Source organism: Jaculus jaculus, chromosome 14 (assembly GCF_020740685.1).
Source record: "Jaculus jaculus isolate mJacJac1 chromosome 14, mJacJac1.mat.Y.cur, whole genome shotgun sequence".
Lineage (NCBI taxonomy): Eukaryota > Metazoa > Chordata > Mammalia > Rodentia > Dipodidae > Jaculus > Jaculus jaculus.
The window spans coordinates 48,169,907-48,183,781 of record NC_059115.1 but is presented as its reverse complement, the minus strand read 5'-3'; the positions used below and the strand labels follow the sequence as shown (position 1 = coordinate 48,183,781).

The window sequence follows — 13,875 nt, the reverse complement described above, 5'->3', positions numbered from 1 at the left end:
AATGTCTTTAACTGCTGAGCCATCTACCTAGCCTCAAGGGTTGGGGCCATTTCATTCAAACCAACACACACACACACACACACACACACACACACACACACGTATTTTTAAACATACCTGCTTTGTCTGGAAGTCAGTAAGGAAGAAAGTATGGACTAGTTTGGCACAAGTAACCCTTCCCAAATAAGCAGATCAATTCTGACAAATAAACCTACTCTTTCTAGCTATTTACAAGTCCAATTTTTTAAAAAGCAAAACCACAACTGCATTTTCTTGTCACACTGTACCTAAGCTGACCATAGAGAGCAGTGGCCATGAGCGTGTGCAGACCAACACCTCATTGATGACAGCAGGGGCCAGGTCCCTGCTGAAATGCATCTGGCGCATGGGTGAATGGGGCTGTGATCACTAATCATTAATGTGCTACTAAAAGCAAGTTTTTAATGTTGTATTTAAATTCTAAAATGATTAGGAAAAATACTTTTAACAATTCAATTTTCTGTATATACATAAAAGTATGGCTGGGGGTGGAGAGATTGCTTAGTGGTTAAGGTGCTTGCCTGGAAGCCTAAGGACCCAGGTTCGATTCCCCAGAATACACGTAAGCCAGATGCACAAGGTAGTGCATGTATCTGGAGTTGCTTGTAGTGGTTAGAGGCCCTGGCACAACCATTCTCTCTATGTATCTGCCTCTTCCTCTCTCTCTCCCCTCTCAAATAAATAAACAATTTTTTTAAAAAAGGTATTGATTCTTACCCCATTGTTAATTTTTCTTCCTTTGCAAACTCTCAACCAAATATACTCAGAAAATGTATTCTTGGATCCTATAAAGTACACAGCAAAGTCTAGATAGGATCCCTTTCTATAGAAGAAAGGGAGTGTGTTATAGTCCAAAGGGAGGAAATGTGTTTTGTAGTTCTTCTCATCTTAAAAATTATGGATTTGAGCTGGGCATAGTGGTACACACCTTTATTCCAAGCACTTGAGAAGCAGGGGGAGGAGGATCATTGAGAGCTTGAGGCCACCCTGTGACTACACAGTGAATTCCAGATAAGCCTGGGTTAGAGCAAGACCCTACCTCAACACAGACACACTCACACAGGAAAGGTTTGGTCTTTTTAATATACTATATAGACTAGCTAGTCAGCAAGACCCAAGGAATCTCCCATCTCTGCCTCCCCAGTGCTAGGATTACAGGCATGCCCAAGTTTTATGTGGGTGCCGGGGTCCCGAACTCAGAGCCTCATACCTGTGCAGCAAGCACTTTACCTACTGAACCACCTCCTCAGCCTCTCTTGAGGGGGTCTCATCAAGTCCTTCACTTTTGCTAAATCCCATCTCATTGAACACAAGAGTGTGTCCATGTGAATTAGAGTACACAGTATTAAATTAGTCTTTTCAATGGAGTAAGGCAGAGAAGGGCCTCACAAAACCCAGCAGGATCATGCTGGGCCCAAACTCTATTTTGACAGGTTAGCAGCTTACGACAATGATGCACTGGGGTTTAGAAACGTCTGGATTTACAGAAACTCAGTTTTCCGAAACTTCTTCTTGGAGGAAGTTAGATTCTGTTATCCAAAAGGTTCCACTTAGCTGCCAGGCAGTATCAGCAACGTCTAGCTTGCAGAAGCACAACAATCAGGATTATGTTGGCCAGCCAGCAGAGGTATTCTATGCACCAAACCTGACTCCCATAGTTACCAAAACCACCAAGATGCCTCAACCTCACAGCTGAAACCTCAAGTTTCTTTAATGATCAGAATCAAGCCACAGATACAGAATGCATTTGAAAAGGGCAAACAAACTAGGCTTTGTAGAAGTTGCCTTGTCAACAGGTCAGTGTGTGCTGGCATTGCTGAGGCAAGGCTGCACCAACAGCTGCTCACCTATTGTGACCACTTTTTGTTGTGGCAATACCAGGAATCAAACCCAGGTCCTCATATATGCTAAGACAAGAATGTTTCCACTGAGCTACATCCCTAGACACTCCTTGTATGTTTTATTTTGAGATAGGTGTCTCATGAAGGTGCCCAGGCTGGCCTAATGCTTTTAAGTCCTCCTGGTTTAGTTCCTCAAGAGGAGGGCCTACACAGCCAGGTTCAGCTTGTGTCTGCTTCTTACAGGCTCCATGCAGACCATTCAACAGCAAGGCCACTGCTCCACAGGCAGCTGGAGGGCAAAGATGTAAACAGATTTCAAAGAGAGAAACATTCCCCCTGGAATCATTACACAGCACATCTGTTTTGTAAAACATAGTTTTCCCAATGTATTGGCAAGGGGGGAGAACGAGAAAGAGAGAGTGAGAGAGAAAACAGGCAAAGTGGGTGAGTATCAGCATGCTAGGGCCTCTTGGTGCTGCAAACAAACCCTGGATCCACGCAGCACTTTGTACATCTAACTTTACATCGTATTGGGGAAACGAACCCAGGCCAGCAGTCTTTGCAAGCCAGCACCTTAACTGCTGAGACATTTCTCTAGGCCCAAGCATATTCTTATATCCTAATTATACTTTCCCATTTCGTTCATATTACAAATATTATCCTCCCAACAGACGTTTAATCAAAACCATGTCTACAGACCAGAATGCTCATCTGGAGTGTGATCATGACAAACATCCCATAATATAATGATAAACATCCCACAATGACTAGGACACAATGGCCCACCACAGAGAAGCATCTGGTAAAAGTCCATAGTGAAAAGCTGAAACCCCTGGGATAGACGCGTGAAGTCTTGGAGGACTCAACATTTAATTACGCAACAAAGAGTCACTGCCACCTTTTTGGGCTGCTAGGGACACAGGGATGATAATTCTAGACAAAGCCCTCGTCCCCACGGAGCTTATATTCTACAAGGGCACCTCTGCCCTCTGAGTTCTCCAGGCCCCTATGGGCAAAACAACAACAGTGTTTGGACCTACATTCTTTGCCTCAGGGAGACATGGGAAAGGAAGCTGAGAAGGGGACATACATGCTGCTTAAGGCCATTCCCAAAACACCACAGGGCACAGCTGGGGGCTACCACATAGCCACAGAGCCAGGGCTGCCTGCGCTCCTGTTCTCTGAATCCCGCACCACCTTCCCACAGTGGACTGCTAGAACTGAGAACACAGCACCCGGGAGGCAAGCGCCGCCAGGGAGCAGGATCCAGAAGCCGAATTGTTCCCCTTTAAAATAAACATGAACGAACCATGGCTTCCCGTCACTGAATGAGCACTTGGCTCTAATCCTTAAAGCAATGCTGCTGGCTCACCATTACTACCGCCACTTCACAAAACTAGGAAACCGAGGCTCGGCAAGCTTGTTTTTTTTTTTTTTTTAATTTATTTATTTGAGAGCGACAGACACAGAGAGAAAGACAGATAGAGGGAGAGAGAGAGAATGGGTGCACCAGGTCTTCCAGCCTCTGCAAACGAACTCCAGACGCGTGCACCCCCTTGTGCATCTGGCTAACGTGAGACCTGGGGAACCGAGCCTCGAACCGGGGTCCTTAGGCTTCACGGGCAAGCGCTTAACTGCTAAGCCATCTCTCCAGCCCGGCAAGCTTGTTTTGAAGCAGCAGATCCAGGCTCTTCTTCATCTGCCTACCTCGGATGTCTGTGACCTTCTCACCCCTCCCCTCGGACTAGTGCGCTAACTGAGCCGCCACTGCCAGCACCTCCCACAGAGTGGGTCTCAGCAAATCCATCTCTCCTCCCTCTTACATTACCAACCTCCTCCCTGGGTTCATGCAAAATCACTTCTTCTGCCTGTCTTTCTTCCTCTTGCCAGGACACATCCGGCCACACTGCAGAAGCAGTGCACACAGAGAGGATGGAGAAGACAAGAGGTTCCAGAATCCCCAGCAATGTCGATAGCCTTAAGTGCAACACAAGCAGCATAGTTTGGGAAAAGCCTGTCGCTAGGTCATGGTGGTTTAGGAGGAAGAGCTGGGGTGGAGGCAACACATCAAATAAAGACACCCCCCCCCCCCAGGGGCTGGAGAGATGGTTTAGCGGTTATGGCATCTGCCTGCAAAGCCAAAGGATCCCAGTTCGACTCTCCAGGACCCATGTAAGCCAGATGCACAGGGGGTGCATGCATCTAGAGTTCGTTTGCAGTGGCTGGAGGCCCTGGCGTGCCCATTCTTTCCCTCTCTCCCTTTCTCTCTCAAAAGAAAAATAAATAAAATATATTTTTAAAAAAGGCCTCCAGCAGGGGTTTTAGCAGGAAAGCATGAAAGCACGAGGCTTAAGAGAATGTCTCTGGAATCAATAGGCAACGGCCCTGCCTGCCTGACTGCCACCAGCCTGACCCCTTGACGATCCTCTCTAGAAACCCTATCTGCACATCATTTCTTCCCTGCCAGGATCACATGGGCTCGGTCCACACAGCGGGCACGCCCACACTGCTGTCACCCTCCTCACTGCGAAGGACTGAACAAGGCACAGATGAGAAAGTTGAGTGCCTTTCCTGCTCCAGCGTGGCTATGTCCACCTTCAGAGAGAGCTCCCGCCAGACACAGGTCCCTTGGGGCTTAGGGCCATAGGCACAGTGGAGGTTGTTTCCACACTGACATGACTAATTTAGAGACTGTGCTGGTTAAGGTAGAAAGGGGAGGGGGGGAACCCAAGGAGGGCCTACCTAATAGATGATGAACCTGAAGATGTCAGGGAGCTATTTATGTTACTTAAGACCAAATTCCCAACTCTCATTCTATATTACTCCTGTGTCTCTAACTTAACATGATAATAGAAAATGAATCAAACGTTTCACGATTCTCTATGTAAAATTGGTGAAAATCCTTTTCATTTGGCGAGTAAGGGAAAGGCTGGGCCAACTGTTCCATTTAAGTGGTTTCCAGGCACCAAAGCACCATTTGCACACACACAAAAATTAATACACCATAATAATCAAGTCTGCTAAAACTGGTCCCTGAGAATCTTTAAAAAAATTTTTTCTTTTGTGTTTTTTATTTATTTATTTTTATTTGAGAGAGAAATAGAAGGAAAGACTGTGTGTGTGGGGGGGAAAGAATAGAGAATGGGCGTGTCAGGGCTTCCAGTCACTACAAACGAACTCCAGACACAAGTGCTAACTTGTGCGTCTGGCTTACGTGGGTCCTGGGGTATCGAACAGAGGTCCTTTGGCTTTATAGGCAAGCATCTTAACCATTAAGCCATCTCTCTAGCCTCCGAGAATCACTTTTCAATATCATTTTTCATTGATTTACTTATTTTGGAAGAGAGAGAAAGTAAGTTAAACAGAAGAGAGAATGGAGTGGCTAAAGAGATGGCTTAGCAGTTAAGGCACTTGCCTGCAAAGTCCAAGGACCAGGTTCGATTGCCCAGGACCCACATAAGCCAGATATAAAAGGTGGCGCGTGTGTCTGGAATTTGTTTGCAGTGGCTGAACACCTTGGTTTCCCCATGCCCTCTCTACTAAAATAAATAAAAAATAAAAAGAGAGAGAGAGAGATTGGGTGCACCAGAGCCTCTAACCATGTGTCTAACTCCAGACACATGTGCCACCTTGTGCCTTGGGAATCAAACCTGGGTCCTTAGGCTTTTCAGGCAAGCACCTTAACCACTAAGTAATCTCTCCAGCCCTGATACCTGAGAATCTTCACAAGACAAAACACTTCACTTACCCTAAGTCTGAAGTGCTTGAAAGCGGTTTGCTCTTTTTTTTTTTTTTTAAAGAAATACTCAACACTGAAGGTCAAGAAACTGCATGCCCTGTTGTATGTGCACACACCAGCGTGTTTCACTCCTGCTTTGTAGATACGGACACCACATACGCGACGGTACAGTGACTTGCTGGAGAGAGGATCAGCTGTCCAGCAGAGCTGATATGTGAGCATGGTTGGCTAACATCTGGCCCTTGGTGATGAGGCTGGAATGAGTACAGCCTGCCTCAAACACGGCCCCAACCATCCTGCACCTTGCAGGCCTCAACTCACACTTTCCAGATGTGGATTCCCTCATGAAGGTGCACCCTGAAAAATGTAATGGCTGTGGTCCAAATTATTTGAGAAAGTTCTGGAAGGAAGAAGCCTTTGTAATGCTTAAGGAATGTATCTTAAACATGGCTAGATCTTGGGCCATGGCATCACTCCCCAGCAGTCTTGAGTTTTTGGTGATATTTCTGATAACACAAGAATGCTGAGAAGACTTCCTCACACTCTGCCTGCACACTGGCCCCTGAAGGACTGGTCAGCCCATGGGCAGCACCACATGGTGCTTTTAGAGATCAGAGTCTCTGGGCCCCAGACCTGCTAAATCCCTAGGTCTTCCTTTATACCTTACAGACTGACAAGAGCTGACCCCACATCATCTGAATCAAGTTGTCACAAGAAACACAAACACCTATGGGGCAGGAGATACAGTTTAGTAAAGTCCTGCCATAGATGCTTGAGGACCCAAGTTCATGGCTCTAGCATGAGGACCTGAATTCAGAACCCCACCACCTGCATGTGATGACATGGTTATAATCCCAGTTCTGGAGAGGTAGGGACAGCAGGATCCCCTGAGCTTACTGGTTAGCTAGTCTGGATCAGTGAGTTCTAGGTTTATTGAGAGAACCTGTCTCAAAAAGTAAGGTGGCAAGTGACTGAGAAAGATTCCCAATGTCAACCTCTGGCCTCAACATGCACATACATACACACACACATGCACCCACACATGTCACACCTGAACACAGACAGAAATGTAAATACGTTGGAAGGTGAAGTCTAATGAATAATGGTGTCACAAGCAAAACATAAAGCCACTCTTCTCACAGAAGCCATCACCACCACTCAAAGACATCAGTGTCCACATGAAGGCCAGACTCATACAGGGGCTTAATTGAAGGGCTTCAGACAGTACTCTGCTCTCTTCTCTACAGATCATGAAGAGGGTGTCCTTGTCTCAGTTATCTGTCATGAAACTGGACCCTGGTTTTCCCACTTGTGAAGTGAAGTGGCAGAAATGAATTGCTTATCTCTAAATCCAGTTCTATATAACATTTAATCCAGTGTTTAACACACAGGAGTTATGAAAACGCTAAGATGGGAAATGACAATATATCAAACTTTGGATAATATCAGTGGCCAGTACACACACACACACACACACACGCTTTGTGGAATAAAATATAACAACATTCCCCCTCCCATAGGAAATGCCCTCATTTCATCCCAGAGAACCAGGACTAACCTGAATGGGAAAGACCTCAAAGCCAGGGATGTGTCTGTGTCCTGAAACCCAGATGCCCTGAGCAGTTTATGTCAACATTGGGCTCAGCTGTCTGAGGGAAATGTGCACAGGCCCAGCTGCATGATTAAGCAAGCCCCTTGTACATCACTCACTTCATTAAAGATGATTCCGTTTTAATCACTTTTAGATAGATCTGTGGCTTGTGGTTATACCAGTTTCCTGTTTGAGAGTCACAGAGACAAAAAGGGTCCAAGCCCATTTCCACGCATCTGTTGAAGCTGTCCACATGACCTAAACATTTTAGTTTTACACTTTTCTCCCGGCTTCTACCTCTTGCTACACCTAATCTACCATATGGGTTCTTGACGGTAGTCATGGGCTTTTTTTCATCTGGGCTTAGACTCAGTCCTTTAGCTCACAAAGATTGTGCAGGAGAGAGGCATAGCAGTGTCCAAGCTTACCAGAATTTGAAGTGACCTCATGCCAGATGGCCACTGTTCCCTGAGGTCTGCTCAGGTCTGAAAATAAGTCAATGGCAGCTGTAATATGAAAAGCCAATACAAAAAGCAGGAAGATATATTTTTGAGCAGCTATGGCCAGTTAAGGCTGAGTAACTTTCTGAGTGAGGATGTTTAAGACTCTGGGCCATTCCGCAAGAAGGAGCCGCTGGCCCACAGCTGGAGAGGCTGGGCCTCCCCTGGGAAGAGTCTTTCCTGCCAAACACACGCAGGCGGAATGCTTCTGCACAAACAGCGTGCTCGGCCACTCAGAGAACTAAGAAATACAAGGGCAAGCATGGGGGGAGGGGAGGATGATGGGGACAGTGGTGATACCAGTTACACTGTCCCAGCCAGTAGGCCTTCCACATAGCCTCCTCTACTTACCTCATCCACCCAGGCCACTCTATGCACAAAGATGATTTGAGGTCTCTTTTGTCAAGCCCGGCCCCACCTCTGTGTTAGATTTGTTACCGTGGGCCACACCATAGCATGCACTGGGAAGCCTTACACCCCGTGAGGGAGGGGGCATCTCTGAACTCTTCCCTGATGGTACTAAAGAGCACATCACATGTTGAGGGGTCTTTCCCAGGAGGTCAAGACCCACATGGCAGTCACTGTTGCATTCTCAAAACCCACAGCAGCTATTCAGTTCACAGGATCAATATCTGAAGCAGTGGCTTTCAAAGCTTATCTGTAATGCACTTGTTACAAGTCCATTGTCTACATTCAGAGGTCTGGTTGAGTGAGTGGGCCTTGGGCAGGGGTGGGAGCTTGGATTTTAATAGCACAGTACAATGTAAGAGAAAAGATACTAACACACACACACTCTTGGTGGAACTAAACTGGACTGGGGTAGGGCTGGTGGCAGATATATGTGATGGCTCACCTTGTGATCAGAGTAGAAGTCCCCAGAAACCCACAACGCACCTGATACTTGCTAGGCCTGTAATTTGCGGTGTCTGGGGTCACAAACATGAAGACATTAGAACCTCTTAGTCAATAGTAAAGGACAGAGAAAGAAATAAGCATCCACAATACAAAAGTTAGCTCTATGGAGAGCTGGACATGGTGGCACATTCTTTTAATCCCAGCGCTTGGGAGGTAGAGGTAGGAGGATTGCCATGAGTCCGAGGCCACCCTGAGACTACATAGTGAGTTTGAATTCCAGGTCACCCTGAGCTAGGTGAAACCCTACCTCAAAAAAAGAAAGAAACAAACAAAGACAGACGGACAGACAGACTATGGAAAAAGTGGGGAACAGGGGCTGCAGGGACCATGACAGAGGAACAGCATGTTAGCAAGACCATAAATGACACATGCCAGTTTTTCAGTTAAAACAAAAGCATCCCAAGCTGTAGGAACCTCAGGAACAAATTTCACTAGCTGCCAAATCCATGGTCCATCCATGAAAATGGACAGAGGTCTGCTGGTGCTGGGAAAAGGGGGTGAGCCTGAAAAGTGGTTCAGAGCTAGTGTTTTGGACTGGGTGAATGCTAAAGATAAACAGGAGCTAGATTTCACATTCAAAAGAGAAAAATACACATGTGGACCATAATATAAAGTACATGGTTTTTCACTTGAAAAAAAAAAAAAACCAAAATTATAAATTGTTTCTGCAAATTCCCCTGGCTCATGTCTAAAGTCAGGTATGATGGCACAACCCCGTAATTCCAGTACTGGGGAGACAGAGGAAGGAAGATCACAAGCTCAAGACCAACCTGGGGTACATCACTGTTTCAGAAAACAAAACAGGAACATGCCGGGCATGGTGGTATAAGCCTTTAAGCCCAGCACTGAGGAGGCTGAGGTAGGAGGATCTATGTGAGTTTGAGGCCACCCTGAGCCTACATAATGAATTCCAGGTCAGCCCAAGCTACAAGACCCTACTTTGAAAAACCAAAATAAGTAAGTAAGTAAATAAATAAATAAATTTAAAATAACAAAAGCAAAACAAAACCCAAACACCATGGGTAGAAACATGACTAAAAACAACCTGTTATTCCGCCTCCTACAACAGAGACCCTGGATTCCATGGGGACCAACACCTCTCAATAGAAGCACCACTGAGAGACAAAGTCCACTCGGCTGCACACGGACAAGGCTGAGAAAGGGCAGAAAAGCAAAGTCTGCTGCACACTCAGAAGTACCAAGCAGAGGTGGGCAGAAGGGGAGGAGCTCGGAAACGGGAGTAGCCCAGCCACTGCGGTGCACCTGGGCTCTGGCCATGACCAGGGCCTGCGGAAAGCAGCAGAGAGAGTGGGCCTCCAGGAGGAAGAGGGGGCTCAGACCGAGAGCAAGGGTCCCTGAGAGTATGATTACCAAAAAGGACAGAGTAGGAGACTCGGAAATGAACAGTCAGGGACCAGGTGGAGACCGTAACTTTGAAATACAAGTAGGACTGTGGAGCTATGAAGAGGTGGGAATCAAAGGACAAAAACGGGTAGAAAGTGAAAGTGAAAAGATGATGAGAGGGTGAGAAGGAAAGGAAGACGAGAAATCAAATCAGCTTTGGGGTAATCTGTAACAGCATGGAGCATGGCTATTGGGACCCTCGGGCTTTCAGCTATATGCATCCAGCACCTCAGGAGAGAGCTGAGGGCTAGAGACAGAGGCGTGAAAGTGACCACCAGGGTGCAATTGAGGCACTACAGGGAAAGTGTAGTTGCTGTGGTGCGGGGTGGGGGGGATGCACAAAACCCTGAACACTGAGGGAGGCCTGATGTATGCCAGGCTCTGGTTTAGGAGAACTCTGCCCTGATGAGGCTTCCGTCCTAGTCACAGAGCAGCCAATGGTGGGAACACTAGGCAAAACAAAACGTGCCACATGTGTGCAGGCCAGTACCCTCTACATCAGTGATCAGGGAAGGTCTCCACGGAAGACAGCACACAGGCAGGGTAGGAGGACAGAAAGAACAGACTGCAGGTGGCGGGGAAGGGCACTACGGGTAGTCGCAGCACCACTGGCAAAGGCTTGTGCTCGGGATCCTGGAGAAAGTACAAGGAAACTAAGGGATGAAAGGGCGGGGGGCAGACAGGAAAGCTACAGGGTAGAAAGGGGTACGGCAGGGGGCTTGTTCCATTTACCTTCTCATTGCTGGAACCAAGCACCCCATCAAACGCTGACAGGAGGAAAGTCATTTATTTTTGCATACAGTCTGCAGGGGAAGCTCCATAATGGCAGGGGAAAGATGGTAGAACAGAGGTCGGATGTCACCTCCGTGCCACAGCAGGTGGCAAGCAGCAGCAGGAGAATGAGCTGAACTCTAGTAAAGGGGAGCTGGCTATAACACCTCGAAGGCCACCCCTAACAATACACCTCCTCCAGCAAGGCTCCACCTCCCAAATGGCCATGAGCTGGGAACCAAGCATTCAAAATACACGAGTTTATGGGACGCCTAATCCAAATCATCACAGGGGGTAGGGGGCAGAAAAGCAAGTTCTGGCTATCCTAAGCACTTGGGTTTCTTCTCTGGTTGTGGGCAACTACAGATGACTCCAGAATTCCGTGGCTGAGCAAGTAAAGGATAGAATTGCTGAGAACTGCCCTTGCCTAAGCCCAGGCTGCAGGAGGAGGCAGGTGTGGGGGACAGCTGAGGAGGTGGCTGGGGCACCAAGACGGTGCAGTGGGGAGGTGGAGGAGTGTGTGAGGAGTTTCCAGGGGGAGAGGGAGGAATGTGTGTGGCGCTTCCAGAGAGAGGGGAAGGAGTGTGTGTACAAGTTCCTGGATCCCTGGACTCAGTTGGAGCTGCCCTGGGACAGGACGGGAGCCATGTTGTGAAGCAGGAACAGGATTGAGGACTCAGAGGGAAGGAAGGTCACCACGATTACCCAGGAATAGAGACACAAGGCTGGTGGAAGGCATGAACCAAGTTAATACCCAGCATCCTGTACCCCAGCCCACAATGCTTATCTTCTGAACATGCAGACCAATATTTTCTAACCAAATAAGGACTTCCTGCGTTTGACTACTGAAAATGCAAGTGATTATGAAGGGGCCTCCAGTTTATCCAGTGGGGAAGTGACTTTAGGATGCTGCCGGCTTCCGACTCTTGAAGTCACAAAAGCTGCTCCAGAGGGGGGTGTGGGGCAGCGGGAGGGGCGTGTTACCTGGGAGCATGGTGATAAGGACGGCAACAGTTGAAGCTTATTAAGCACTTATTCCACGTCAGGCACCTGCTAGATGTTTTACATCTAAGGCTCTTGTTTAGTCCTCAGAACATTCCTGAGACAAATCCTACTATTGTGATTAGTTTACAAACAATGAACGTGCAGGCTGGCAAAGCTGGGTGAGTTGTTCACAATCAGATGGAAGGTGGGTCAGGTCAAGAGGCAGGGGATAGAGAGGAGCCCTAGGTAACAGGAGCCTTAGGGTGCTGGGGAAATCCATATTAAGGGGACACCACCTGGCGGGACTCTCGTGAGAACCAGGCCACTCTGTACCATGTTTTCCTCCAAGGGAAAAATGACAAGTCACCTTCTAAAACATGTGGCCTTACCACCCTGAGGAGGAAAAGGCATAGCCTCTATAAATAAATATAGATTTCCAGAGAAGTATAAATATAAAGTCAATAAAAAAATATGAGATGTTTGATCTGACAAAATGAATTCACATATGCAATGTTGAGACTAATTATAACATCTGAATGAATGCAGCCATTGCAAACGAAGTGTGGATAATGTGGCAGTGCTGTGTTTCACTTACTGCCTATTCGGGAGGGGGGGTCAGGGAGTGCAAATCCATAGCAAGAAAGACATAAGAGTTTGGGCCTTTACTAAAACTCCATATTTATTCTTGTCCCTGTCACCTCTATTGCTAGGTATGGAGCACAGGGCCTTGGGTAATGCCAGCCAGTGATCTGTACCACTGCCCACGTACCCTTAAAAACTACAAAATACAATGTAATGTGTGTTTTATTATGCAGTACTGATATCGTACATAGACTCTTCCTAAGAAGGGTTACTCTCCTGTGGCGACTAAATGTTGACCTGTTGGAAAAGAAACTAACCCTGCATTGTTTCCACCTGTCAGTTTATCCAGAGTCTGGACTGCAGGTCTGGGAGTAATGACACCTTCTGAATCGATGCTCGGTACCTACCACATAGTCAGAACGCATCTTTGAAAACAAACACATGATTTCCATCTGCTAAAGCTTGCCAAAACCTCTCCTGTTTAGGACAGGGAAACATTGAAGACTCCCATAACGAAAGTGAAAACGTTCTGCAAACCAGCCTCCACTCCATCTCTTCCACCCCCAACTTCTTTGGGACCCCTGCAAAGAAATGGCTCCAAGTGTCCATTCTTAGAGATGGGGGCTAATCCCAACAGGAAGAAAGTAACGAGCTTGCCTTATCTTTAAAAGATGAGTATCATTTTTTAAAATCTCTTGCAGGCATTTCCTGCAAGGTTAAAAAAAAAAAAAAGCATTAGTGTCTACTAAGTAAATTTCTCCGGAAACTGTCACATACATTTCCTTCTAACTGTTAACTATAGCAGACACAGTTTTATAAAAATTCCCAGAAGCTTTGGGAGACCTCCTTGAAGTATCTCCACTGGGTACTGACTGACTGATACGAAGACAAGGCTGCGCAATCATGCATCTATTCCTGTGCCAAACAGCACAGTTCTTGGTGCTGGGATTTAGTCACTCTTGCAAACCAGCTCTGCTCTGGCGTCCTCAGCTCAAGGCCTGGGGCCACACTGCAAGCGAGCACGTTCCTGATGAAAGAATGTGGTCACAATGAGCAAAGTGAAGGAAAACAAGACAGGGTGGGGACACAGGATGAGGAAGGGTTTCTATTTTAGACAGCGTCCGTCCTCTTTGGGGGTTTGAGAGGACACCTGAGCTGTCCCCAAGCCAGCAGTGGCTGCCTTTGGTCGCTGACTGGGTGTGCTGCTCGCTGGTGCCTACGGTGGGCTGTAGCTCCACTCGGGTGCCCCAGAGCCCCCTATCCCGGGTTCAGGAGGGGGGAATTCTATCCGAGAAGGTTCCCGCCAGCCTTCGTGGGCGCTGGATGCAGGTGCCCGTGGGGTCCGTCCCACCCCACCGTTGACGCCTCCCGACGGGTTGGCCAACTTTCCTGACTCTTTCTTGTCCCTGCGCGAAGGTCGTGTTCCCAAGAGCAAGCCCAGAGCCCCGAGGGGCTCACACAAGGCAGCCTTCCCTGCTCTGGGGACCCGGGCCAACGCGGGGTTCTCGC

The 13,875-nt window shown here is 47.5% G+C and overlaps 1 protein-coding gene across 1 annotated transcript in view; it reads right to left on the bottom strand.

Annotated features, from left to right (window-relative positions):
• Eif4e3 (eukaryotic translation initiation factor 4E family member 3) overlaps window positions 1–13,875 on the bottom strand; it is a 45,545-nt gene that overhangs the window by 31,235 nt on the left and 435 nt on the right. The window lies entirely within an intron of this gene.